Source organism: Hyperolius riggenbachi, chromosome 2, assembly GCF_040937935.1.
Source record: "Hyperolius riggenbachi isolate aHypRig1 chromosome 2, aHypRig1.pri, whole genome shotgun sequence".
NCBI lineage: Eukaryota > Metazoa > Chordata > Amphibia > Anura > Hyperoliidae > Hyperolius > Hyperolius riggenbachi.
In genome coordinates, this window is record NC_090647.1 from 348,570,347 (window position 1) to 348,584,191 (window position 13,845).

The 13,845-nt window shown below is 43.2% G+C and overlaps 1 protein-coding gene across 2 annotated transcripts in view; it reads left to right on the forward strand.

Annotated features, from left to right (window-relative positions):
* Positions 1 to 857: 857 nt before the first annotated feature.
* The window catches only part of RAB7B (RAB7B, member RAS oncogene family), an 83,104-nt gene continuing 70,116 nt past the window's right edge, over positions 858 to 13,845 (forward strand). The window contains exons 1-2 of one of the 2 annotated variants that reach the window (XM_068269548.1): positions 858 to 942; positions 6,358 to 6,575. The gene's annotated coding sequence lies outside the window, so the exon portion shown is untranslated. The remainder of the gene's footprint in view (positions 943 to 6,357; positions 6,576 to 13,845) is intronic. The other variant, XM_068269549.1, reaches the window with a different exon arrangement.

The window sequence follows — 13,845 nt, forward strand, 5'->3', positions numbered from 1 at the left end:
CCTTGAAAGTCTTGGTTGGTATGCAGGTGTCCTCACAGAAACTGATGTAGGAGGTGACATTCTCTGCCCATTCCTCCAGGGAGGGAGCTGCCAGTGCTGCCCAGTCCGTGCAATCAAAGCATGCCTGAAGCTCCAGCTTTGCCTCCTCTGTCCACTTTTTGTTTGACCTGGCGACGGGCTTAATGGTATCAAGGTGCCTTCTGTAGGTGGGGATCAGATGGATTAGGCTATGATCGCTTTCCATATCACTGTCGATTTGAAAAACGCTCAGACGCACTGTTGGTTGGCACCAGCCCTCCCTCATTCACCTTTGTTTCCCTCTTCCCCTAGTGCTGGCTGGCTGTGTCTTCTTCTTATACAGGAAAGCTAAATAAAAGTGCAATCCTGGTGATTTTTTAAAAATGTCTGAATAGTTGACTGAATAGCTTGTTGAAACATGGCATACGTAGCTTTGTGGGACTTTCTTGGGCGACACTCTTAATTTCTTTACTGATTGATTCTGCTGGTATGTCTCTGTTCTGGTCCAAGGGGGGCGTCCACCAACAAATCTCTGCAGAGGGACCTGAGGTAGTTACACCCCTACCCAGCTGCCTTGTAATAACTCACCTGTCCCTTCAGCAGCTCCATCCCGTGCTCCCTCTTCAGCCACGCTGCCTGCCTCTATGACCTTGTGCATGTTATTCACGTAACATGTGTCGGATGGAGGAGACACAGGCAGCAGGGCTGAAGGCAAAGCACAGGATGGAGCAGATTCTGCAGGTGAGTTATTACAAGGCAGCTGACAATAGTTTGTGAGAACTGAAATATACCAGTTGCTGTCAGTTATATATCAGCACCTGTCAGTTACAACTGAAAACCGCCATGGCCTACACTCTCGCCATGGTGCGCACCAGTCCAGCACGGCCGTCACTACACAAACAGCTGTGTGCGGTGCGTTACACAGTGAGTTTGGGCTGTCAGTGTGACGCAGTACTCTAATTATACTCCCTGATTGATGTATACACATGCAAGATGTTTTAAAGCACTTTAGGCCTCCAATTTAGCAGGCAATGTGATTTCTGCCCTTAAAACGCTGCTTTGCGTCAAATCCAGATTTTCCCCCGTGATTTTGGCGAGTATCCCACTCCGCCATGCAAAAACTCAGATGTTAGACCCCTTGAAACAGCTTTTCCATCACTTTTCTGGCCAGCATAAATGTTTCTAGTTTTCAAAGTTTGCCTCCCCATTGAAGTCTATTGCGGTTCGAAAGTTCACGCGAATCTGAACTTTTTTCGCATGTTCGCGTTCGAGGTTCGCGAACCGAAAATCGGAGGTTCTAGCCATCTCTATGGACCAATAGACATGTGTGAAAGTGCCGAAGCTTTCCTAAGGGCCTGTTCACACATATACCGTTTTAATCAGGTTGAGTCATCAATGTACAGTATGTTGCGCTGTTCAGCGCGAGATACATTGAAGACTGTGTGGTAAATGTTACGTGTGCACAATACACGGGCTGCTGGCCGTGCAATGTGCTGTGTTGAGGTGCGCGAGGTTCCTTGTAAAGTATGTGCACTAGTGCAGTACCGTCAGTTAGCGCGCTATACATTGAGGAATCAACCCCAATGTGTCCAGTTTGTTCCATAACAGAGAAATCCGAGAAATGTAATGCTCTTTGGACACAGCATTCAATGGGGTGTCTGCAATAAACTGTGTTAAGCAGAATTACCTGTGTAAAGTCTTACCACATGATGAGCAGAGCAGAATAAAATACATTGGGCTTGATTCACTTATGCTAGGTACACACCATACAATTTTCTGTTAGATTTTCTCTTAGATTTACCTGCCAGATAGCTTTTTCCCATGTTGTAGGTAAATCTAACAGAAGAATCTAACAGAAAATTGTATGGTGTGTACCTAGCATAAGACAAATAACATGCTTTATCAGAGTTAACATGCCCTATCAGAGGTAACACACCTTATCAGAGTAGCATAGCGAGCGCTACGAACTTATGCCTGCTAATTGGCAATGACAGGAGCTCCATTCGTCCTGCCCTGAGCCCCTGCGGGTCCAATCACTTTAAAGGACATTATCCCCGCACTTTGATTGGCCCAATAGGCTGCCTGTCAAGTTTCCTGTCAAGTGACAGGCAGCCTATTTCGCCAATCAAAGTGCGGGGATAATGTCGTTTAAAGTGATTGGACCCGCAGGGGCTCAGGGCAGGACGAGTGGAGCTCTCGTCATTGCCAATTAGCAGGCATAAGTTTGTAGCGCTCGCTGTGCTACTCTGATAAGGCATGTCAACTCTGATAAGGTGTGTTAACTTTAATAAGGTGTGTTAACTCTGATAAGGCACACTATTTGTCTTAGTGAATCAAGCCCATTGCATGCAATGTATTACATTCTACTCATCAAGCATAAAACTTTACACACATAATTCTTCTTAATGCAGTTTATTGCAAACACCCCAATTGCACATATATGCTCCCAATTTGAGTGCAATATATCATGGACCCCTAAAATGATACCTGCACTATACAGATATGCTACCATTCCAGCAAGTGTGAAGCCTGAGGGCATTTGTCAATGAATGAATGGCAGCACCACCCTGTACAGGATATATCTATATCAAAATGTGTGTATGTGAAGTCCTAAAAAAAAGCCTAAAGTAAAAATATCACCTATTAGAACACAGCTAAATGTTTTTTGTTTTTTTTTACCGTAAATCTAAATAAAGGTGGCCACTAATCATACAATTTGCCAAACAATCGATTACGAACGATTTTTCTTATAAACGAACGTAAACCAATCTTATCAGATTGATGGGATTGATCTGAAATTTGGATCGACTTCATTAATCTGATTGGATTGGTTAGGAAACTTTTGTCCATTATGATCATTTACGATCGTTCATAGGAAGAATCGTTCATAATCGAATGTTTGGCAAATTGTATCAATAGTGGCCTTCTTTACTATAATCTAACACCTAGGTTCTCAACACATGGTACATGTGCAAGCAGGTGCTTTCCGCGCGTGGCTTTGGCACCACTACAGCACAAGTGCTACAGTGCATGCCTTGCGCACGGGTAATTCCGGGTTCTGGGGATTGCCCGAGTTGCTATGACTTGGAGGGGTAATAATATTTTACACAGCCAGGAGTTAGAGCGGCATACATATATGTATGTGGTACATGTAGCCCATGGGGACACTTTAGTGGGTCCTAGGGGTGTCTTGAACTTGTCAATCCATTACATTTAGTTTTGAGATGTAAAATCTTGTAAATCATTTATGGACATACCTTAAAACAAAACAACCAGCAAAAGAGTTGAGAGTGTTTACACAATGTACACTTTTATCACTTTTATTTTATTGGTACCAGGTATCCCCTGTAGCAGCCAAAATAATCTAAGCATACATTTAGTGCAGATGCTTATGAGCTTGGCACGAGCCGCCGATTGTACCAATATCACATCCCAAAAACGTACAGATAAGTTAATTGGCTTCCCCCTAAATTGACCCTAGACTAGGATGCATGAACTACACGATACATACATAGACATATGACTATGGTAGGGACAAGATTGTGAGCCCCTCTGAGAGACAGTTAGTGACAAGACAATATACTCTGTACAGCGCTGCATAATATGTCGGCACTATATAAATAAATAAATATTGATAATTTTATATTACTGATATTATACTTTTGTTAACACAACGCTTACGTCAAACTCATCTCCTAATCCGTTCTCTCACACTAACCCTCCTACTCCCAGTCTCCCACTACACCTAGCACTAAAGGTGTCCACACACCATACAATTAAAAGTTCCACTTTTACACCAGTTCAATAAATATGATCAGTTGTACAGAAAAATCGAAAGGTTTTGTTTTCATTCATTCAAGAAATCTGATTGAATTCCACATTTTTATTTGATAAAAGAAGATCGGGAGTGTTGGATTTTTCTGATCAATTTATATGAAAATTGAATGGTGCCGGGTAGATTCTCAATTTGTTGATGTACAGGCCCAGACTAATTTTTATGAGTTTCCAATCATTTTTATCATAATTTAGAAAGAAATTGAACATATATGTGTGGCACATTGGTCAGATTTGTGAAATGTTAGAGTCATAAAAATTGATTGCAATTCTTGAATTGAAAATATATTTAACCTCTTGAGGACCTCGGTCTTAAACCTCCTAGTGACCAGGCCATTTTTTACAAAATAGGACACTGCAGCTTTAAGGGCTCGCTGCAGAGCCGTATACAAGTGATTTTTCCCCCCCCCCCTCCCTTTTCTGCCCACCAACAGAGCTTTCTGTTGGTGGGCTGTGATTGTTCCCTCAATGTTTATTTTTTTTAAAATATTTGTTTATTTTTCAATAAATTTCCTTATTTTTTAAAAAATTGTTTTTAACCCTCCTTCTTCCCCCGCCCCTCCTAACCCCCCCCCCCCCCCCATCGGCCAATTAGCGTGATCGTTATAGTTATAGTTTTAAAATAATACATGCCTCCATAATTAAAACCCACGTATTGTATTTGCCTAATAGTCCCGGGTATTACACCATTTAAATTATGTCCCTATCACAATGTATGGCGACAATATTTTATTTGGAAATAAAAGTGCATTTTTTCTGTTTTGCATCCATCACTATGTACAAGTTTAAAGCTTATAATAATAATAAAAAAGAAATATTTCATCATTACATTGATATTTAAAAAGTTTACACCCTTAGGTAAATATTTACGTGTTTTTTTTTATAGTAATGTTTTTTTGGGTTTTTTTATTAAACATTTTATTTGGGTATTTTTGGGAGGGTGGGATGTAAATAGTAATTTATTTATGTAAATATAGTTTTTTTGTTGTTTTTTTACATATAGATGTAGTTTTACTTTTTGGCCACAAGATGGCAGCCATGAGTTTGTTTACATGACGTCACTCTAAGCGTAACATGTACGCTTAGAGGGACGCAAGAGGTAGAAAAAGCGAGGCTTCCGAGAGAAGCGGTCACATTTTCTGCGGGGTAGAGGAATCAATAATCGGGCACCATGTCCCGATTGATTGATTCCTGGGCTAACGATCCACAGCTGGGAGCGTGCGTGCACGCGCGCGATCGGCTGCGGGAGCGCACATGGCCTTCTGGACGTAGCTTTTATGTCCAGAAGGCTTAAGTGGTTAAAGAGACACTGAAGCGGAAACATTTTTGAATGATATAATGAATTGGTTGTGTAGTATGGATAATTACTAGAACATTAGTAGTAAAAAAATATTCTCATATTTTTATTTTCAGTTATATAGGTTTTTTCTATAACACTGCATCATTCTCTAATATTTGCAGTTTACAAACTAACCATTCTAAATGATTTTACAGAGCAGGCTAGTGAACTTTTGAACTGTCCTCTGGAGAAAAAAAAAACAATACAGTGACTGACACTTGAGATAATAAACTTCCAAAGACAGAGCTCTCTGCGACTTTGAAAGTCGTGGAGCTCAGTGGCTCTTTTCCATAGATAACAACTGGAGTTTCTTAACTCTTCCTGTACTGGAAACAATATTAGACTCATATCTCTGCTGCTAATGTTTTATTTCTTAGCTCTACTACACATACAAATCATTATATCATAATTTTGTTTTGCTTCAGTGTCTCTTTAACTGCCGCTACACCTTCACTAACCTCACTGCCGCTACTTCTAGTCTTCCCCCTTGTTGAAAAAAGCGTACACGTTGTTAAACTATAGGATTCGCTTCCACTTATAAAAGAAGATGGATCTGTTTGCACAACACAGATTATTGACTTGCTCTGTTTTTCCAAAATGGAACACAAGATGCCCCTTGCATGGACGCAATTATTACCATTACTAATGCTGGGAGAGCACTGCACATTAACCCTTTAGTGTCGTGTTGCTATGGTAACGTGCATTTCACCACGCATTACCATAGCAATGCACACGTTAATCCGGTAAGCACTGTGGTGCTAAAGGGTTAATGAGCGGTGCTTGCCTAGCGATAGTAATAGTAAAACTGCTGTGCGCCTGGTACGTTACGCACTATAGCGTATCAGTGTATTGCTTTCTGAAATGGGTATTGTGGCAAACAAGTTTGCAAAGAGTGTAATTAAAAAAAAAAAGAGGAAGAACAGTGTATAATAGAAAATGAGCATTGTAACTGAATAATATATGCACATCGATCAGTGTGTTACATTTTATTACTTACATTAATATTTTATACTGTGTGAACCTGAGAAATGAGTGTGGTTTACTTTTTCCAAATGCTGAGCTAGTTACTACAGTGTGTCTGGCACAGCCCCAAGGCTGAGAGAAAGTTGTGTAGACAAGTCTGCTGTAACATCTGACATGTACTACTGCTCCTCCTTTCTGTTAAGGTGGAAGTGGAAAGGGAACAATCTGCTGCTCATTATCAGCCTGAAGTGATGTCAGCTGGTTGGGACGTCCTCCTTATGAGGAGGAGAACTTCAGTAGAGGAAAAACAGAGCAAGAAAGAACAGAAAAGAGAAACAGAATGAAACTTGAAAAGTATATTTGGAACAAACACAGGTGACGCCTCAGAAAAACATCTCAAGGTTACTCCGTTTATTTGTTGGTAAGTAAAACGAAACAGAATACAAGAATCATTCCTGATTGTATTGCATTGCATACAGTACTGACTACTGAAATACAAACAAGCTCAAACTTGTGTGCTAAATTTCAGCTTTTTTTGTATTGGGTTCTTTGGACTGTGCTGTATTGTATTACCATATTATTGTATTGTATTACTGTATTGTATTACCATATTATTTAATGTAGAAAAAAACTAGCCTAGTGGTTTAGGGACTCACCTGAGAGACAGATCTGATCAGTGACAGAGGAATATACCAAGGAGCCACAGCCAGTCAGTGTTACAGGTACAAGCCTGAGAGACAGTTCAGATCAGCAATTTAGGTATATGCCAAGGAGCCCCAGCAGGTCAATGGTACAGGTACACAACTGAGAGACAGATGTAATCAGTGACAGAGGTATACACCTGGGAGCCATAGCAATTCAAAGGTACAGGTACACACCTAAGAGGTAGATCAGTGACAGAGGTATACACCTGGGAGCCACAGCTGGTCAGTGGAATATGTTCACATATGTTATACTGCAAGTTAATGGTCCAGGTACAAATGTTAAGGGCTGGTGCACACCAAGAACGCTTCTGAGCTCTTTTAAAAACGCTAGCGCTTTAAAAAGCGCTTGGCTAATGTATTAGAATGGGATGGATCACACCAGAACGGTGAGATTTTTTCCCAAACGCAAACATTTTGCAACATTTCTGCAGATTTCTGAGGCGATGCGGGAAAGTGGAAAATCGCTCTGAAAAGCGCTAGATCAGAGCGATTTTCCAAGTGTTTTTATTACATAGCCAGTACACTAGCGGCTGTGAAAAAAAACACAAAAACGCTCCAAAAATCGCTAGGTATAAATAGAAAATTGCTAGGCACATGCCTAGAAACGCCTTGAAAAATCATTTTAAAAAGCGCTTACGATTACACTAGCGCTTTTTGGTGTGCTCTGGCCCTTAGAGAAACAGCATGTCAGTGTACAGTACAGGTACATATCTGGGAGACATAGCAGATCAGTGGCATAGGTACATTCTTGAGAGACAGATCAGATCAGTGGCAAAATTACACACCCAGAAGCCATAGCAGATCAGTGTTACCGATACACAACTAGGAGACACAGAAGATCAGTGATACAGCTCTATACCTTGCGCACACAGCAGGTCAGTTACACATGTATACTCCCACGAGACACACAAGGATAATGGTACAGGTACACATTTCGGAGACACAGCAGATCAGTGGTACAGGTGCACATCTGGTAGATATAGCTGGTCAGTGGTACAAGTTCACAACTGGGAAACGCAGCTAAACAGTGTTCTACAAATCTACAGCAAAACAGTTGTACATCTAGGAGACACAGAAGGTCAATGATACATGTTTACACCTAGCATACTGTACACAGCAGGTTAGGGATATGGGTATACTCCCAGGAGACACATCAGTTTAGGGAAACATTTGTAAGATACAAATGGTCAGCGGTACATGTACACATCTGGAAAAAACAGCAGATCAGTGGCACATGTACACTCCCAGGAAACACAGCAGGTTAGTGGTACAGGTACACTCATGGGAGACATAGCAGGTTAGTGGTAGAGGTACACTCCTGGGAGAAACAGCAGATTAGTGGTAATGGTACATTCACAGGAGACAAAGCAGGTTAGTGGTACATGTACACTCCCAGGAGACACAGCAGGTTAGTGGCACATGTACACTCCCAGGAGACACAACAGGTTAGTGGTACAGGTACACTCTCAGGAGACACAGCAGGTTAGTGGTATAGGTATACTCTCCGGAGACACGGCAGGTTAGTGGTACAGGTTCTGTACATACCTTAAAGATACAGCAGGTCAGTGGCTCAGGTACATACTGTACCTGGGAGGCACAGCAGGTCAGCAGTACTGGTACACAATTTGGAAGCATAGAAAGTCAGTAGTACAGGTACAGATCTGGGAGACACAGCAGGTCATTGGCTCAGGTACATTCCTGGGAGGCACAGCAGGTCAGCAGTACTGGTACACATTTTGGAAGTATATAAAGTCAGTAGTACAGGGATAGATCTGGGAGACATAGGTGATCAGTGGTACATGTACACATATTTAGGACACAGCAGGTCAGTGTCTCAGGTACCTACCTGGAAGTAGAGATGGCCCAAACAGTTCGCCGGCGAGTAGTATTCTTCAAACATCCGCTGTTCGCATTTGCGGCGAACAGTGAACATTTGGCGTGTTCGATTTGTCCCCTATACATCATCATTGAGCTAAACTTTGACCCCTTACCTCACAGTCAGCAGACACATGGCAGCCAATCAGTTAGCACCCCTTCCTGGACCCCCCCCCCCCCCCCCTCCTATCAAAAAGCATTTGCAGTGGACATACAGTATTGGTATTCATTCTCTGCTGGCTGCTGACTGTTAGTGAGAGCAGCGTCAGACTTGCTGCAGATAGGTAGGGAAAGCATTATCTAGGACTGTGTTTTTGTTCCTCACTTGCTGTGAAAGCACCCCACACAACTCTTTTGAGGGCTAGCAGATCGGTCTCCTGAGTTTTGTTTTTTTTTAGTGTGTGACACTCCACAGCCTACTGACACCCAGAGCTGTGTGCACACAGCACACTACTGCTTATGCCTCATTAAAGAGAATCCGAGGTGGGATTTAATTATGTTAGTGGGGCACAGAGGCTGGTTGTGCACACTAACACTAGCCTCCGTTGCCCCATGGTGTGCCTCCAGGACCCCCCGCAGTGCTAGCGACACGCAGCGTGTCGCCAGCACATTGTTTACCTATGCGCTGTCTGTTAGCGCTGCTCCCCCGCCTCCTCCGTATCGGCGCTACCCGCCCGCGTCCCTTCCCTCCAATCAGCGAGAGGGGAAGGGACGCGGGCAGGTAGCGCCGATACAGAGCAGGGCAACGGAAGCTGGTGTTAGTGTGCACAACCAGCCTCTGTGCCCCACTAACATCATTAAATCCCACCTCGGGTTCTCACTTAACGACCGCCTAACGCCGATAGGCGTCGGCGGGTCGTTAGTGGTATAGCATGGAAACGGACGCTTTTCCATGCCAGTTCACGGAGGCTGTCTCCGTGAACAGCCAGTGAGCCGCCGATCGCGGCTCGCCGGCGAAATGTAAACAGGCAGGGAAGAAATCCCCGCTGTTTACATCACACGGCGCTGCTGCGCAGCAGCGCCGTGACGTAGATCGTCGATCCCCGGCCTCTGATTGGCTGGGGATCACCGGCATATGATAGGCTAAAGCCTACGGGTGAAGAGGGAGAGGGAGGTGAGCGGAGGGAGGGTGGAAATGGCTGCGGAGGGGGGCTTTGAGGAGCCCCCCCGCCGAACGAACAGAGCCGGCGGCGATCAGACCCCCCCAGCAGGACATCCCCCTAGTGGGGAAAAAAGGGGGGAAGTCTGATCGCCCGGCCACATTCCTGATCGGTGCTGCGGGCTGTAGAGCCCACGCAGCACCGATCAATAGAAAACCCCCTGGTCCTTAAAGAGAATCTGTATTGTTAAAATCGCTCAAAAGTAAACATACCAGTGCGTTAGGGGACATCTCCTATTACCCTCTGTCACTATTTCGCCGCTCCTCGCCGCATTAAAAGTGGTTAAAAACAGTTTTAAAAAGTTTGTTTGTAAACAAACAAAATGGCCACCAAAACAGGAAGTAGGTTGATGTACAGTATGTCCACACATAGAAAAATACATCCATACACAAGCAGGCTGTATACAGCATTCCTTTTGAATCTCAAGAGATCATTTGTGTGTTTCTTTCCCCCATGCAGTGAAGTTTCAGGCTGCTCTTTTCTTCCTGCAAACAGCTTTGCCCTTGTTTGTAATTCCTCAGTATGTGAAAGCCCAGCCAGCTCAGAGGATGATTTATCCAGCTTGTAAAAGATAAGAGAGAAGAGAGAAGCTGCTCTGATGTAAATAACACAGAGGCAGTGTGCAGAGAGGGGCCTGGAAGGGTGAGTTCATAGCAGAACCACAACACTGAAGAACTTGGCAGCCTTCCAGACACAGGCTGACAAGTCTGACAAGAGAGAGATAAGTTGATTTATTACAGAGATGGTGATAGTAAAACGTGCTGCAGTAAGCCAGAACACATTAGAATAGCTTTTGGAACTTGTAGGATGATAAAAAACAGGATGCAATTTTTGTTACGGAGTCTCTTTAAGTGGTTAAGTTGCAGGCACAGAACCACTCCAGTGCATTATTATTTTACTGTATTCTGACAGTACTATTGCATTTGTGTGTGAGACACTCCATAGCCCACTGACACCCAGAGCTGTGCATAATGTGATTTATTTAAGGATTAAAACCCGACTTTGCATCAACTCCGTAATTTTTGGTGAGGTTAGACCACTTGAAACAACTTTTTCATCACTTTTGTGGCCAGAAACAGTCTCTGTAGGTTTTAAAATTAGCCTGCCCATTGAAATCTATGGCGGTTAGCCAGATTCGCGTTTGCGAATGGAAAATTCTAAGTTCGCGACATCTCTACCTGGGAGGCGCAGCAGTTCAGTGGTACATGCTTGATAGATCAGATCAGTAACAGAGGTTTACGCCGAGGAGAAACAGCAGGTCAGTGGTACAGGTACGCACCTGAGAGACACTCACTGTCACATCTGTGCCATGTCGTGTAGTACAATTATGGAACTTCTTGCAGTTTAGTAGTTAGCTGAACGATTGGCAGCTACATAATGAACACAACTGTTAGCTAATTGATTGCCAAGTAGTAGCTATCAGTGGAGAATTTTACAGTCAGCCCTCTTCACTGCTAGCACAGGCTTTCATGGCACAGGCTTACATTCATACTGATTTGAGAAGATGTACAGTTGTATTTGCTGGTACTGGGATTTGACACAGACTGGACAATTTCACTACAGGAAAAACACCATTACGGCATTGGGGAAGTGGAAGTTTTGAGGTAACTCAAAGACAAAAAATAAAAGAAACTTGACATTTTTTTAGTGTTTAACCTCCCCAGCGTTTAATTTCCCTGCAACCTTTGTACCAAAAGCAGCACATTTTTTTTTTACGTTTTTTTTAAAGTTTCTTTATATTGTAAACATTTTTTTGCGGACCGATTGCAAGTTGCCATCTTGCAAGCTGTCCGCATACATGCGTACAATATAAAAAAGGACTTTTTTAAAAAAAAATAATAATAATTTTTTGTTTTATTTTTTTATTAAAAAAAAAAGTTTTTCTTAATTTTATTATTTTCTTATATTGGATCCAATGTTTGTATTGAATCCAATACAATTTTTTAAATTTGCCACCTGATGTGATGATGCTGCATGCGCCCGACTCCTGGGGGCACATGCAGCATTATTAGAGGGACATACCGAGGGAAATGATAGCCGAGGTACAGGACGTGGATGAAGAAGTAAAAAAGAGGCGATTACCGCTAAGAAGATGGGAATTCGCTTGCAGGGATGCCGCAGGTGAGTAATAACAATTACTGGACGAGCCTGACTAGTCCTTAATGATTCCAGCTATTTTTTTTACGATGAGTCAGGCTCACCTTTAATGCTAGGAAGGTTATGACAGAGGTATATGTTAAATATAGGCTATTGGGCGCAAAACTGGACGAATCGGGAGCCCGTTAAACTGTTTTGCGCCTATTGTTATATATCATTTTTACAATACTAAAAAGAAAAATATTGTCATTTTTACATTCTTTTGAGAATTATAATTTTGAGGGTTATTTATTGTTTTGAAATGTAATCGTACTTTTTTTTTTTTTTAAATCATTTTTACATTCTTTTTGAGAATTCTAATTTCGGGGGGTCTTGGGGTTAGGCAACCCCAGGAGGGTCTTAGGGTTAGGCAACACCAGGGGAGTCTTAGGGTTAGGCACCACCAGGGGGGTCTTAGGGTTAGGCACCACCAGGGGGGTCTTGGGGTTAGGCACCACTAGTGGGTCTTAGGGTTAGGCAACACTGGGGGGGTCTTAGGATTAGGCATCAGTGGAGGGAGGGCTCTGTGTGAGAGTAGGATTAGGTTTAAAGTAAGACAAACTTTAACTCTATTTTTTTTAATCACCCAGAACACTAACTCTAAAATACCATTGAAATGATGGAAAGGTGTTATATTGGACTTCAACCTTCCTGGCGGTAAGCCCGAGCTGAGCTCGGGCTATGCCGCGCAGGAAGATATCTCAGCCCCGGGTGGGGTGATTTTCTCCATTTAAAATGCTGTACGCGCAGCTAGCACTTTGCTAGCCGCGCGTACAGCTTGATCGCCGCCGCTCTGCGGCGATCGCCCGCACGCAGCAGCGCAAGAGGACCCCCCCCCCCCGCCAGAGCCCTGCGCTGCCCGGACCAATGAGTTCCGGGCAGCGCTATGGGCTGGATCAGAGGCGTCTGACGTCAGGACGTCGGCTGACGTCCATGACGTCATTCCGATCGTCGCCATGGCGACAGGAGAAGCCAAACAGGGGAGCGCGTTATATACGCGTTCCCCTGTTTGCTATTGATGCCGGCGACGATCGCACTAGAGGGACACATGTGCCCTCTAGTGGTGTTTCATGTAGCTACCACTCTGGTAGCTTTACATGAAACAAAAAAAAAAATAAAAAAAAAAAAAGGATTTTTGCCTATTTGGCAAAAACAATTAACCACCAGGGAGGAAAAAATCAGCCACGATTAAACATAAACTATGAGTCTCTAGCATTAATAACAATTGTTAAAAATGAATTTTAAACAAAGTGATACTTTTATTTGTAAACCAATATTTTTATACTTATTACTGGAAAATAAGGAATTCGGCTGCGCCCATTTTTCATAGCGTCTCTATTTCTTGCATGCCTAACCACTCCTTCTCCTCTTCCTAATCCTAACACTAACCTATCCCTCTCCTCTGTCTAACACTAACCTCTCCATCTAATCTGCCTAACACTAACTTCTCCCTCTCCTCTGCCTAACACTAACCTCTCCGTCTAATCTGCCTAACAGGGGTGCTCGGATACCCCTTTTCAAAATCCGAATTGATCCGGATCCGGATACCCAGATATCCGGATCCGAATCGGTGCTTGGATATCTGTACTAACTATCCGCCCGGATTTCGGATTTCAGATAGGAAATCCGAGTTTGTCGGATAGTCCCCTGATGACGGCATAACGCCGAAACCTGGTAGGGAAGGAGAGACGGGCTTTCTCTACTGAAACTAATCGTGTGTTAAAAGGTGCACTTGGACTTTGAGTCAGTGCAGACACCTTATAGGCTTGTTGATGCAGTGAGGGTCCAGTTTGCATGGACCCACAATGTAAGTGGA